This window comes from Jaculus jaculus, chromosome 4 (assembly GCF_020740685.1).
Source record: "Jaculus jaculus isolate mJacJac1 chromosome 4, mJacJac1.mat.Y.cur, whole genome shotgun sequence".
NCBI lineage: Eukaryota > Metazoa > Chordata > Mammalia > Rodentia > Dipodidae > Jaculus > Jaculus jaculus.
In genome coordinates, this window is record NC_059105.1 from 66333137 (window position 1) to 66346076 (window position 12940).

Consider the following 12940-nt stretch of genomic DNA (forward strand, 5'->3'; position numbering starts at 1 on the left):
AAATTAATGCTAAAACATTACAGGTTGTGTTTGAGTATTATTAGTATCCAAAGGACTTAGATTTACTGATTTTGATCACTGCTTTTTGGTTCTATAAGAAATGTCCTTGTTCTAAAGAAATAGGGTCTGACGGTACAAGAGACAAAGGGGTACAGTGACTCAAAGTACTCACAAAAGATTCAGGGGGAGGGAAAAAAAGCTGAAAGAGAAGGGGAGGCATAAGAATGGGACAAAAGTAAACGACTAGGAGAATCTAGTTTCTGTTCACCTGTCTTGATCTCTGGGGGTGGGGGAGACTGGTGCTCACCAGAATGAGGAGCTCTGGACAGTCCTCATCCTCAGGGATGTCTTTAGCTGCCTTGGACATCCGTGGATCATTATATGATAAGTCAGGAGGAAGGGTTCCAGAGTATAAAGATAGCCTCTGAGGGCTCAAAAGCCAGTGCCTACCCCTAATCTCAATTTCTATAGATCTTTGGCCATTTCTCCCCTAGCTCAGGCTGAACTTATGGTCCTCTATCTTCAGGCTCGGGCATGATTTTTGCTCTTTCACTGCTGGACAACCTCACTGGGTGAGGACGGAGGAGGGCTTAGGAAATGGTACAGGAGGCAGGTGGGACAGGAAAAGCAAGCCCAGAGCCATCCAGCTAGACCAAAGAGGATAGCAGGACACCTCTGAATAAGAGATGACAGCTGTGGGGGCCTGTGTGGTTCCTGCACAGGTCACAGAGTTCAGCAGCCTCTCCAAGTTCTTCCTGCTGCCCCAGCCCGGCCCCAACTCCCCTGGCCTCAGGCTTGGCTTCATTCCCATTAGATGCTTACTAGCATCTCCTCCTCCCTTTCAGACCATTATCTCCTGCTTCAAGAGCCTTCCCTCTTGATGTTTGGGGGCCGCCAACCTTCTATGTGGGGCTCTACCTGGGGCCTACATCTATCTGCTTAGCTCAGACTCCCAGCTGAACACTGGCTCTCCTGCCATTCCCAGTACAGGCAAGTTCTCACATAGCTGTGCTCAGGTGGCAGCCTACATAGGCCACAGTGATATAATGGTGCCATGTAATGCTGTCCCTCTTCCTCCAGGCCAGCCACCTGGGAACCCTCACTCTGATTCTGGTCTTTCTGCTGGCCAGGCCTCTTATCTGGAGCCTGTCAGGAAGCGCTTGGCAAATGACAAAGTCCTGTATGTGTGCTGAGAGCTGAGGAGTTGCTGTGCCAAGAAGCTAAGGCCTGGCGTGAGGTGCAATGCCAAAGCTGAGAGCTCCCATTCAGAAGGGTCCTGAACAACAGCCGCCTGCATTTCCCTGAGTCGATTTCTGCAACCCTGGATCTCAGGAGAACATGAGCTCAGGTGTGGGATGTTATTTTGGGGTTACAAAAAATGTGCTAAAATTTGTGGGTGGTGGTGATAGTTGCACAACAAACCACAAGCTATTGAATTGTGTATATAAGTGGGTGAAGTGTATGGAATAGGAGTTTAAACAGTTTTTTAAAAAGTAACAAAGAAACAGAGAAGATCCCAAGTGGACTTCAGGACACTGACCTAACCTGCCCAGTGTATCGTGCTGGCTGTCAGAGGGAAGGATCAGAAAAAAAGATGCAGGAACATCATTTTCCTGAGATTCCAGGTGGGTTCTGATGAAGCATATCTGCCAATTTTACCTGCAGGAGCCTAGCCTAGCCCTCCCCCACAGGCAGCTCGCCACATAGGAGTGCCACCTGGGCACAAGAACCGGCATGTGCGGGTTCTTCTCTGTGCCTATAGCACGCAGAGCTATACTGAGTTTCTTCTTCTTCTTCTTTTTAGCATTTGATTTTCCAAACAAAAGGAGAAACCAAGCACACAAAACCCAACAGTGAGTTGATGAGCAACTTTGCATATATAGAGAATTTCCAGGCAATAAAGCATGATCTCCAACAAGCTTGTCTTTGTTTGGGGGAAAATTATGCTTTGCTTTCTCACAATGCCCTCTTCCAAGCCCAGTGTGCCCTGCTAATTTAAATTAGTCTCTCGATTGTATGATCATTCCAAAAGAAACTAATTCTTACAACATTCATTCAGGAAACTTAACCCAAAACTTGAATTATTTTTGTTGGGGGGGGCAGTGGCAAATCCACAGAGTAAGGTTTTCTGCTCATTTCTTGAATATCTATAAATATTATTTTGATTATGTGAATGGCTTTAAATAGCTGTTTATGAAAAACTCACACAATACTGTAAGTCTTCAAAGAAATATGCCTAATATAAAATGTGAGCAAGAGAATTAAACACAAATTGCACAATTATATTCTAATCTGTAGATTATAATTCAGTGTGTCGTAATGATGTATCCTGAAAATTATGTTATCTCAAAAGAAAAAAGATTTTTAAAAAACTGATGAAGATAATTTTCCTGATGGACCCTAAAAGGCTTCATTCATTCCCTGGGTAATTTCATTCTGTCTATCTCAATAAGGACATTTCAGATGCAAGACTTTAAAGGAAGGTATATTAGCCTGGCCAGCTCCAGTAAGTTCTGTTTTCTTCTGGTCAGTTAAGTCTCTCCCATTGGTGAGAACCGTAGCTCATATATACTGGGAGATGAATGGAGAATTTTTAAAACAGGTTTAAAAGTGTGATGTTTTTTCAGAGACTATATTAAAGAGTTCTTGCTGCTCATGTATTTCTCAGGAAAAACTCCATTTTCACTATGATTTTCTGAAACAATGCTACGGTGGAAGAGGATAGTGTGGCAAGGAGTATAAGGAATCTGATTAAAAGCAGATATTTTAAATTATTGTGTTGAGTCTAGGGAGGTGGTTCTGTGAGCGTATCGCTTGCAAGCAAGCGTGAAGCGCTGAATTCAGGAACCCAAGCTGGGCGTGGCAACATATACCTGTAAATGAAGCACTGGGGAGGAGGAGACAGGAGGATCTTGCTGGGCTCACCGAGCAGCATCTAGCCCAATCAGTGAGTTCCACATTCAATGGCGCCCACTGTCTTGAAAAGTAAAGTGGAGAGTGACTAAGAAAGACACCCAACACCAGTCTCCACATGCACATACACACGCACGTGTTCTCACCCACACGCAAATGGACCCACACAGTGCATGTATGCTACACAGGTACACATGCAAAAGAATTCAAATAAATAATGTATTGTGACAATAGAGATCATGCTAAAAATTCATCACCTGCATAAGCCAGTCGTTCTGGGTAGCTTTGGAGATAATTGCAGCGATCCCTGTCTTTGTTTGGATATTACTTTTATCCCTCACTCCCTGCTTCCCATATTCAAAAAATAATGACATGGTCCTCAAAAATGCCTGTTACAGTTTGAATGTGTCTCCAAAATTCATATTCCTCAAGGCATCAATGTTGAGACCTAGTACTTTAGGAGCTGTCAGGGGTCATTCATGCCTCGTGACTAGCTTCATGCCAGTATGACCAGAATGAGTTTGCTATACAAACAAGAGAGGCCCTTTCTGGCTCTTAATCTCCATGTTGAGAGGCCTCTGGCCACATTGTGATGCAGCAAGAAGGCCCTCACCAGATGCACCCACTCCATTTTAGACTTCCCCACCTCCAGAATGGTGAGCCCATTCTCTAGAGTTCCGCCGTCTATAGTATTCCATCATAACAGACAAAATTGATCAAGGTAAAGCACGTGGTGACTGGAGAATACCCCTTAGAAACCAATGATTCAACATAAAACTCAGGTTTGACTGTCTCAGTAAACCAAGTTAGAAGTAGAATTGCTTTATGTGAAGTCAAATCACTTTGTCAAAAATTAAATCTATAGGAATCTGCGAACAAAAACCACAAAACATACCCCCTCTTTTTTTTTTTTTTTTTTGGCATGGTCATGTAATTTAGCAACTCATTTCAGCAGAATCAGAGGAGAGGGTTGCCAGGGTAGAAGAAGGTCTCTGGCTCTCTGGAGTTGTGCATGGGCTCTACTTTTGAGCAGTTATTAATGACATGTTCCCCAAAGTCAAACTTCCATTTAAATACTTCGTAAAAGTCGGATGTCAGATGCTTTAAAAAATAAGTTCACTAGATTGGCACACAACAGGACAGGGACTCAAGAGTAAGTACTGAAAGCGGAATCCAGCTGTTGTCTCAGAAAGATTAAAAACAAAGAGCAGAAAACATTAAAGCGGAGCCGTTGCAGGATGCTGCCCAGGGAGCATTTAAAACAGACGCAGAAAGTCACAACAAATGGCCCCCGCGCCTCACTTCTCGTCCCTCACATACCCGAAGCCATGAAGAGCTCTCCAAAGAAAATTCAGACACAGTTCTTCTGTTTGGTGCGCTTTGAAGAGGCTCAAAGCACATCAAGTGGCCAATGAACATGCAGAAAGTTTAAGACAGTTCAAGACCAATGTTGCAATAATTAGTTTGCAATGTTCACCGTCCACTTCAAAGGCCGTGACAGTGTGTGAGTGCGCGCAGGTGCCTACGTTAGTACGAGCATTTGAAATGGTTGGTATAAACTGGAATTAGAGAACAGATGGTAAGACACAGGTAAGACCATCCTTTTGAGTTTCTCTGAAATCGGCTTGAAGAGCAAAGGCAAATTTCAGCACCCTTGTTTCCCAAAGTCACAGATCAGCTTCTCTTCTCACTAACTCCTTGGATTGGCAGTCGGTCTAAATTCCTATTCAGATCGCAGCAAATGGACCATTCTCTTCCCACTTCTTTAGGTAGTCACTTAGACTTGCTTCCAAAATACATGTTCTTTTTTTTTTTTTTCTTTAGACAAAATACCTCTTCTACTCTCTCCCCCATTGAATCCTTTCCCCTAGAATAAAAAAGGAAAAGAAAGACAGAAAAGAACTAAAATTACAACTTTCAGAAAACCTAGCCCTGGGCTTTCTACTGTATACCTTGCAGGAAGAGAGAAGTTAAGCTTTGGAAGTTCTCACAAGAAACCAATTACCTAGATTCTTGAGGCCAGGGGCATACGAATATGAAGTGATATTTTCCCAAGAGAGTATCTATGATGAAGTTGACAGTGAACTTTAAAAGGCCTGTGCAGAGATCTATATGAGGAAACTGGCTGGACTTGAATATTCTCTGCAGGTCACTCCACACTGAACAGATGGAGAAAAGAGGAGTCAGCCGCGATCCATAGGGCTGGCAGTGGATAGTCCAGCAAGCTGTGTAGAACTGACGAGGATGCAGGTTGTTCCTGACCAGTCTCCACCACCCCCTTCCTGCCATACAGTCACAAAACAGTCAGTACAGTGTTCTTCCAAAGAAGACCTGGGACTGGAGAGACTGCTGAGTGGTTAAGGCACTTGCCTGTGAACCCTTAAGGACCCAAGTTCGATTCCCCAGGACTCATGTGAGCCAGATGCACAAGGTATTGCGTGAGTCTGGAGTTTGTTTAGCGTGGCTGGAGGTCATGGAGCACCCATTTTCTTTCTTCCTTCCTTCCTTTCTCTCTCTCTCTCTCTCTCTCTCTCTCTCTCTCTCTCCAATAAATAAATAAATAAACTATTTTTAAAAAATTAAAAGAAGTGCTCGCTTCGGCAGCACATATACTAAAATTGGAACGATACAGAGAAGATTAGCATGGCCCCTGCGCAAGGATGACACGCAAATTCGTGAAGCGTTCCATATTTTTTTTGAGCAAAGAAAAAAAAAAATTAAAAGAAGAACTGATGGCTGTGTCAGGTTCTACCCCTGATCCATGCCCTGTACATGCAGAGCAGTCTGCTTGGATTCTCTCTGTCTTTTAGCTCAGGAATGGAGAAGAGGTCTTTGGATGGGGTAAATGGGGTCTGTCTAGTAGCACCTTCACCAAGGATTTGAGTAGAATTGTCTACGTGAAGGATCGCACTGAAGCACTGTAAACATCAGGATTTCAGTGAGCAGGGCCGACATTAGAGGATTATCTGTTTTTGTGTATAGCACTGTGGTTTGAACCCAAGGCCTTGAATATGCTAGGCAAGCAAGTGCTCTACCATTGAGCCACACCCCCAACCTCTGGAGGCGCTATAAAACAGGACAGGGGAAGACACAGGGCACTCAGGAGGATCTTCAGATCCAGGAGCCAGGTTCAGTAAAGGGGCTCTATGTGGACAGGAATTCAAGACTTTCGGGCCTTCTGGGAGCCCTTTCTTCTGAAGCCTACAAAGGACAAGTTTCCCTGAATGATTTCACCCCAACTATGGCAGCGGCAAATACCCTATGCCCCTGAGGCCTTGACAAAAGCAACAGACTCATTAGAACAGGAACAGAGGTAAAGTTGTTGCAGTACTATAAAAGAAGGAGGAAAGAGCCTGGAATCCCGAGGCTGATGCCAGCGCTGGGCACCATTCATCTGGGGCAGCCATCATTAGAGTGGCTTCATGAGGTGCAAATGCTAGAAGGACACGGTTGTCACTGTACCCCGATGTTTCAGGACACGCCTTGTCTCTTCACCGCTTCCACACAGGACACAGGCACATGTTCCCCCATCCCATGGTTCTGAGCGAACCTCAACCTATGTCCCAGGTGTTGGCAGCTCTCCCCAAGGGCTGAGTCATTTCGAGCCTTCACTTAAGTTTCCCCTGTCTGGAGATGCCCTTCGTCTATCTGTCCAGCCCCCCAGGGGCACAAACTCCCCCCACCCCCTGCCAACCTGCAAACTATTATATGTCCAGGCTGTGGAAGCTCTTGTGGTTTAGGAAAACATCCCATAGCAGGCACACTGGAAGAGTGGGAATAAGTTGGTGGGGGGTGGTATGGTAATGCACCCCAGGACCACCCATAATCCCCGTAAAATGGAAGGTAAGTCACGGCCCGTGACACTACTGACAAAGAAAGAGCAGAACTAGAAGTTTGGGTCTTAAATTACAATCATGCAACTAAATAAAATTTGATTCTAAACCACGATCCAATCATCAATGAAAAGAAATGCTTCCCAGAGCCATGAGGCTATCCTAGCTGGATGCTCAGTATTACCGAAGACTCAGACATGCATTGCTCATGTTCCGACTCTCCCGCTCCTAAAAGTCCTTTCTTCCACGTCCACAATTCGTGGGACAAAAAGGACCAAGAATGGCCTTACATGCTTTTTCACTTGCTATGATTTCTTCCCCCCATGCAAGCAGGTCTGCGGGGGAGGGGGCCTTTTATCAAAATCGTTGCAAGGAGCAGCGAAGAGGAAAGTCATGTGCGCTGCAGATCTGAGAAGTTCCTCTCTCATGGACTTTGATAATGAATTAGAAAGAGCTCCCACTTAATATGTGGGAGGCTCCTACTACAAAGGACAGCAAACATACTGCTTAGCCATCCCCAAGTCGACGTGGTAAAGCTCCTTGTATTTGTTGCTGCCAGAAATGTCGATGCCGATTGGAAGAAATGCAGACAGACAGCTCCTCTTCCCGATACTGTACTGCACTGGACAGCTCGCTGGGGAAGGACAGCAGGCGTCTGCCCACCCCGCTTGTGCACGTGCACCCTCCACCGTGCTCTTGCCCGCTTCTCATCCCACCATGAGAACAAATGACCATGAATTTGACTCTCTGCTTCTCGTAATCAGTCTCCCTTTTCCATCAAGAGCCTTTCAGCTCAATGCTGGCCCGGCATTTTGAGATAAACAGATGTCATGGCAGCAGGGTGAGAAAAAGGAGCGTAAAAGCGGAAATCAAAGCCGACTTCTAAAAGCAAGTGTCTTGAAAAGGAAGAAGAGGAGAAGGAAGAGGAGGAGGGGGAGGAGAGAAAGGAGACAAGTATACCGTGAGAGGGTGAAGGAATCAGAAGCCTTTGAGACATGTCATGAAACTTACTATGTAACAGATGTCACGGGTAATATTTACGAAGATCAGGTAAGCACCCGCCGTGGAATTCACCCACGGAAGATAAGCAATGCCAGGGCTGGCTTTCTGGGCACACAGCCTGTGCAGTGCCATAGACCCAGCTAGAGGGCCGCGTGCCTGGCTCAACGCTTGCTGGGCCTCTGCTGTCCTGACATTCAACTCATTTTCAACAAAGGCTCCCGTGTTTTCATTTTGCCCTGGATTTCCACAAACACTGTCTGGTCCTGAGTTAAAGGAGAGAAATTGTGGGGTAAGGCCTTTCATTTTTCAGGTTGGCATAGCAGCATGGCAGGAGTATTCTTCAAGCCTCCTCCACCCCGCCCCCCAAAACACACTTCTTGTGAGTTCATTAGAAGCCGCCTGCCTTGGTTTAAAGATGCTAGGACCCTCAGACTGCAGGCATGTTGGATCGAGCTAGAAGGAACAGTAATGTGGCTGATGTGTGCCAAGAGCAGGAAGTCATAGTGAATGAAGTTCTAAGCGATGAGATTCTAAAACCCCCTTCAGTGATTTTTCTCACTTGCAGAAAGAAGTAGGAAAATGACATTAACTCCCCTCCCCCAATGATCACTCTTCAAAATAAGCCCCCCTTTACATAAGGGCTAACTTTTCTTTCAGAGGAAACTCTGAGTCCCCTTTAGAATAACCTATTTAGAAATCTGTTATTTTTTTAAAAAAATGGGGGTGGTGGGGAAGCAGAAGAGGCCATAAAAGGTCACACAGGAGTCCCCAAGGACAACTGTGGAAGTGACTGTCGCCAGTCATTCAAGCTCTGACTCGGAGCCTTGCCTCTTATCAGTCATCAAACTTCCCAAACTTCCTGTCCTTAAATAGAGCCACTACAAATGTCACCCCCAGCTTTCCATAGGCAAAAGCAGAGGTCTGGCGTCAGACCCTCGGCTGCCCAAACTGAAACTCTCTAAATTCTTCTCAGACAACCCTGGGCAGCCCTGCTCCCTCACTTTCTAGCAGGGAGATGCTTGTTCCAGTGTTTTTCAGGACTGGAGTGGCTGGGACGTTGGCCGCTCTCACATAGTGAGGCATGCAACTTCTCTTTTTCTGTGGCTGCACCCACTTGTCCCACGTACCATGGAACATGCCCACGTTCTGAGACATAGACCCCCAGGAACACAGGCTACTTTAACCCTTAAGTGGGCTGGCGTACTGGAGTGGGCTTTCCTTTGCAAGATGGCTGAGAGAAGCCATTCATTGTTCAGGAGTTCACATACTGACTTTGATAAGAATCTCATAAGATTTCTATTTGTACTTAAATTTTTTTTTCCTTGTTGATTATCATAAGAAAGTAATAAATCAGGGCTGGAGGAATGGCTTGGCAGTTAAAGCATTTGCCTGCAAAGCCAAAGGACCCCTGTTCGATTTCCCAGGACCAACATAAGCAAGATGCACAAGGAGGTGCATACATCTGGAGTTCATTTGCAGTGGCTAGAGGCCTTGGAGCGCCCATTCTCTCTCACACACACACTCTCTCTCTACCTCTTTCTCTCTCAAATAAATCAATAAAAACTTTTTTTAAAAAAAGAAAGTAACAAATCAGATGCCTGGAGCAGTCTGAACACATATATTTGACTACAACTCATCCTTGTGTGTAGACCTATGCCCTTACACAACCTTTTCCTGTCAGTGGGAATTGCAAGTTGTAGTGACCACCATGGGAGAAGAGGCATTTGTTACTTGGACTCAATCCTAATTGCAAAGTAGCTAGATGAACAGAGACCAAATACTGCCCATGTTTCTAGCAACAGGACATAATTTGGTCTCTCAACCATTGAAATCTGTTTGTAAGCAAACAAGACCTCTTTACTGACATTATTGCCATGCATAAGTATCACTGCCAAGCTTGAACAATGAGGCTCCAGCCAAAATGGATTTCTTCCTTTATAAAACATGCCCAAAGGATGCTCAAAGCCCATTAATTTAAAAGGACACAATGTCATGTGATCTCACAGCTCTCTAGCAAGGAAAAAATGGAGGGTCTCCACCCTTAAAATGTAACTTCGTAAGTTTATTTATTTATTTATTTATTTATTTATTTATTTATTTAAGAGCAACAGAGACAGAGAGAAAGACAGATAGAGGGAGAGAGAGAGAATGGGCGCGCCAGGGCCTCCAGCCTCTGCAAACGAACTCCAGACGCGTGCGCCCCCTTGTGCATCTGGCTAACGTGGGACCTGGGGAACCGAGCCTCGAACCGGGGTCCTTAGGCTTCACAGGCGAGCGCTTAACCGCTAAGCCATCTCTCCAGCCCTAACTTCGTAAGTTTTAACGGAGGTTTCGTTTCTATGTTTCCATTCAAATAGGATCTTTGTGATGAAAAACACGACTTCCTTGGTATTTAAGATGAGCTCTAAACCACTGATCTGTCTCAGCAATTACTTGTCAGCACTCTGGGCTCTTCTCCTTGTCTGCCGGCTTCTTCCCCAGTGGAGAGGTGTCTAGGAAGTCGATTAAAGCACATCCTACATCCCCATAAGTGGTTTCCAGCCCCGGGAAGATGGACAATTGGGCTCATCGCCAGGTCAAATGCTCTCCATTAGGCCGTCTGAGGATGCGAAGCTCCCAGCAGTTCATGACTCGAGCTACGTGAAGTCACTACTGCTCAGATAAATACGGGAAAGTCTTGAAAAACACTGCTTTCCATTTTTCGATCCAATCTTCCATGAAAAAGGAGAAAACATTAAGATGGTGGTACAAGCTAGGTCACCAAACTCCTGCAAAGATCACTGTGGACTCAAAGCAATTTTCAAGGTGCTCAGATCTGTAGATACGGTAGACACCATATCAGACACTGAGAATTCTCCTTGTATCCCACAAGGAAAAGTGGAAAGGGAGAAAGAAACCAGCTTGTTTACAACAAATGAAAGCAAGAACTTAGGCTGAGATTAGCTCATCTGTTTCCTCCAATGAGAGGTCAGTCTACCAAGAAACACCATCTCCCTCCACAAAGAATGAAGGGTTAGCAATTCTCTCAATAAAGCTGCAACTGATATACCGTGCCTAGTCACCTCCCTCCCAAAAGTCTTGGCACTACACAGCCAAGAGATAAAGGAGAGCTGGGGGTGAGGGGGTGGGTATGTCTCCGAGGCGTCCTGGCCAAGACCCCTCTTCAATCTCAGCTTTATTATTTTCTTTAACAAGACAGCTGTCATGGGGTAAGACATGGAAAAAGTAGGAGACATATAACTCCCAAATCCTTTATCATCGGGATTCTATAATTCCACCAAGTGCCATGTGTTTTTCTCTGCTCTCTCTACATCCTGTGCTGTGGACAAGTCATTAACATCCACCTCCACTCTGCCCATGCATGGAGGAATCACATTCATCGACACTCTGTCCTGTGTCCTGGTGAATAACAATCGACGCTCGCTTAGGAAGCTGTCACTGCTGGGGCATCTGCTTGGTTGCAGGCAGCTGGGTGCTACACAGGAGACACTCAGGATGCAGGACCCCATCCGCTAGCAGGAGATAAACACAGCCCTAGTCATTCTGACACTTAAAGCAGGTAATTATATATACTTGAAGGTATTTTTCTACCGAGTGCCATGGGAGCACCGGAAGGGAATTCAGAAGTTGTTCAAGGAAGACGAAAACCAAGCAGGAAGATCTTGACACCTTGTAGGAGGTGTTTTCTAAGTTGCAAAGGAGAGAGTGGCCAGAGGCAAGAATACATAATACACACAAGGCTCCAATGCATAAAATGGTCTGGCAAAATAAAGCGGGGGGATGTTGAGAAAAGATGGACATGGTTAAACAGAAGGTGCTTCATCTTAATCCATTTTATGCCGCCTATATTTTTTCAAGCACCAATATCTTTAAGCCAAGAGGAGAAATGATAAAGATTTTATGCTAAAAAGCAATAGCAGCATACAGCATGAACACACTATTAAAATCAAAGCTGCTTTCTTCTTGCTCCACTATCCTCTGATTTCCTCAAATTGGACCTAGCTTGGACATGCTTTTCCACGTAAACATAAAAGTGGGATTCTTTTTGATCTGGAAAACTATAGAGTGCTTCATGTCATACCTGCTCTGAAACACCTGGCCAAAAGTTTAAAACAAAATAAAGTAACTCTCTCTTCTGCAAAAGCACTGCCTACGAAAGTAGCACCCGGCTCTTCGGAGGTGGGAACCTCACTCACTGGGGTCCGATAGAGCTGTGAGGAGGTCAGTGTGCCTGGACATGCAGTCTTGCTGACCACAGTGCTGCCTCCAGCACACTCACAACAGACGAGACAGGGGCGACTCCTCACAAGGAGGAGAGAAGGCTACACAGACGTCAACTTGCTTGAAGTCAGACAATATTTTTATTTTGTCTGCTTTGTGTCAGGGATCACCCCCCAGGCTAGGTCACAATCATGAGTTAAGACAGTTGGCTCTGAAAGAGTTCACAATTTAGGGAAGGGGTCAGTAAACTTGGTGTGTGTGTGTGTCTGGGGTGGGGGTGGTCAAAGTCTGGATAGCAAATACAGTAATTAGACTTTGTGAGCACTGTGGGCTCTTGCAGAGATTGCACTCTGCAGTTAGAGTGGAGAAGAGTTGGGTGCCCTGGAGAACAACGAGTGCTCTGGTGTGCTAATAGAACTGTGTCTTTGAAGCTAAGTCAACCATGCAAAGCACTAAGCCACTTGGAGGGGCTGGACTGAGCCTGAGGGAGCCAATAAGGAGCCGGCACAAAGACAGAGCAAGCTGCCCAGAGAAGAAAGACAGGACAGGGAGACTGAGGCATAGAGAGGCCTCCAGGCGCCACAGGGTCCCAGAGGCTGAAGGGCAGCAGCAACCACATCACAAAAGGGTGCTGAGGCTGCATTTCCTTTTCCTTCCTTCCTTCCTTCCTTCCTTCCTTCCTTCCTTCCTTCCTTCCTTCCTTCCTTCCTTCCTTTCTTTCTTTCTTTCTTTTTTTGAGGTATGGTCTCACTCTAGCCCCGGCTGACCTGGAATTCACTCTGTATTCTCAGGGTAGAATGGAACTCATGGTGATCTTCCTATCTCTGCCTCCCAAGTGTTGGGAATTAAAGGCGTGCGCCACTACGTCCGGCTACAATCTGCATTTCTAACAAAAGGTCTTACATAGAGAACAGCTAAGACCCTAAGCCAGGAGCTTAGGGACAATACTGTCTTGGTTTCAGTCCCACCAA

At 45.5% G+C, this 12940-nt stretch overlaps 1 protein-coding gene and 1 non-coding gene across 6 annotated transcripts in view; one reads left to right on the forward strand and one right to left on the reverse strand.

Moving 5' to 3' along the window:
* Rapgef4 (Rap guanine nucleotide exchange factor 4) overlaps window positions 1-12940 on the reverse strand; it is a 336159-nt gene that overhangs the window by 165060 nt on the left and 158159 nt on the right. The gene's annotated exons all lie outside the window — the stretch shown is intronic.
* Window positions 5502-5608, forward strand: LOC123460340. Its single transcript, XR_006636905.1, has one exon. It is a non-coding gene; the product is annotated as a U6 spliceosomal RNA (small nuclear RNA).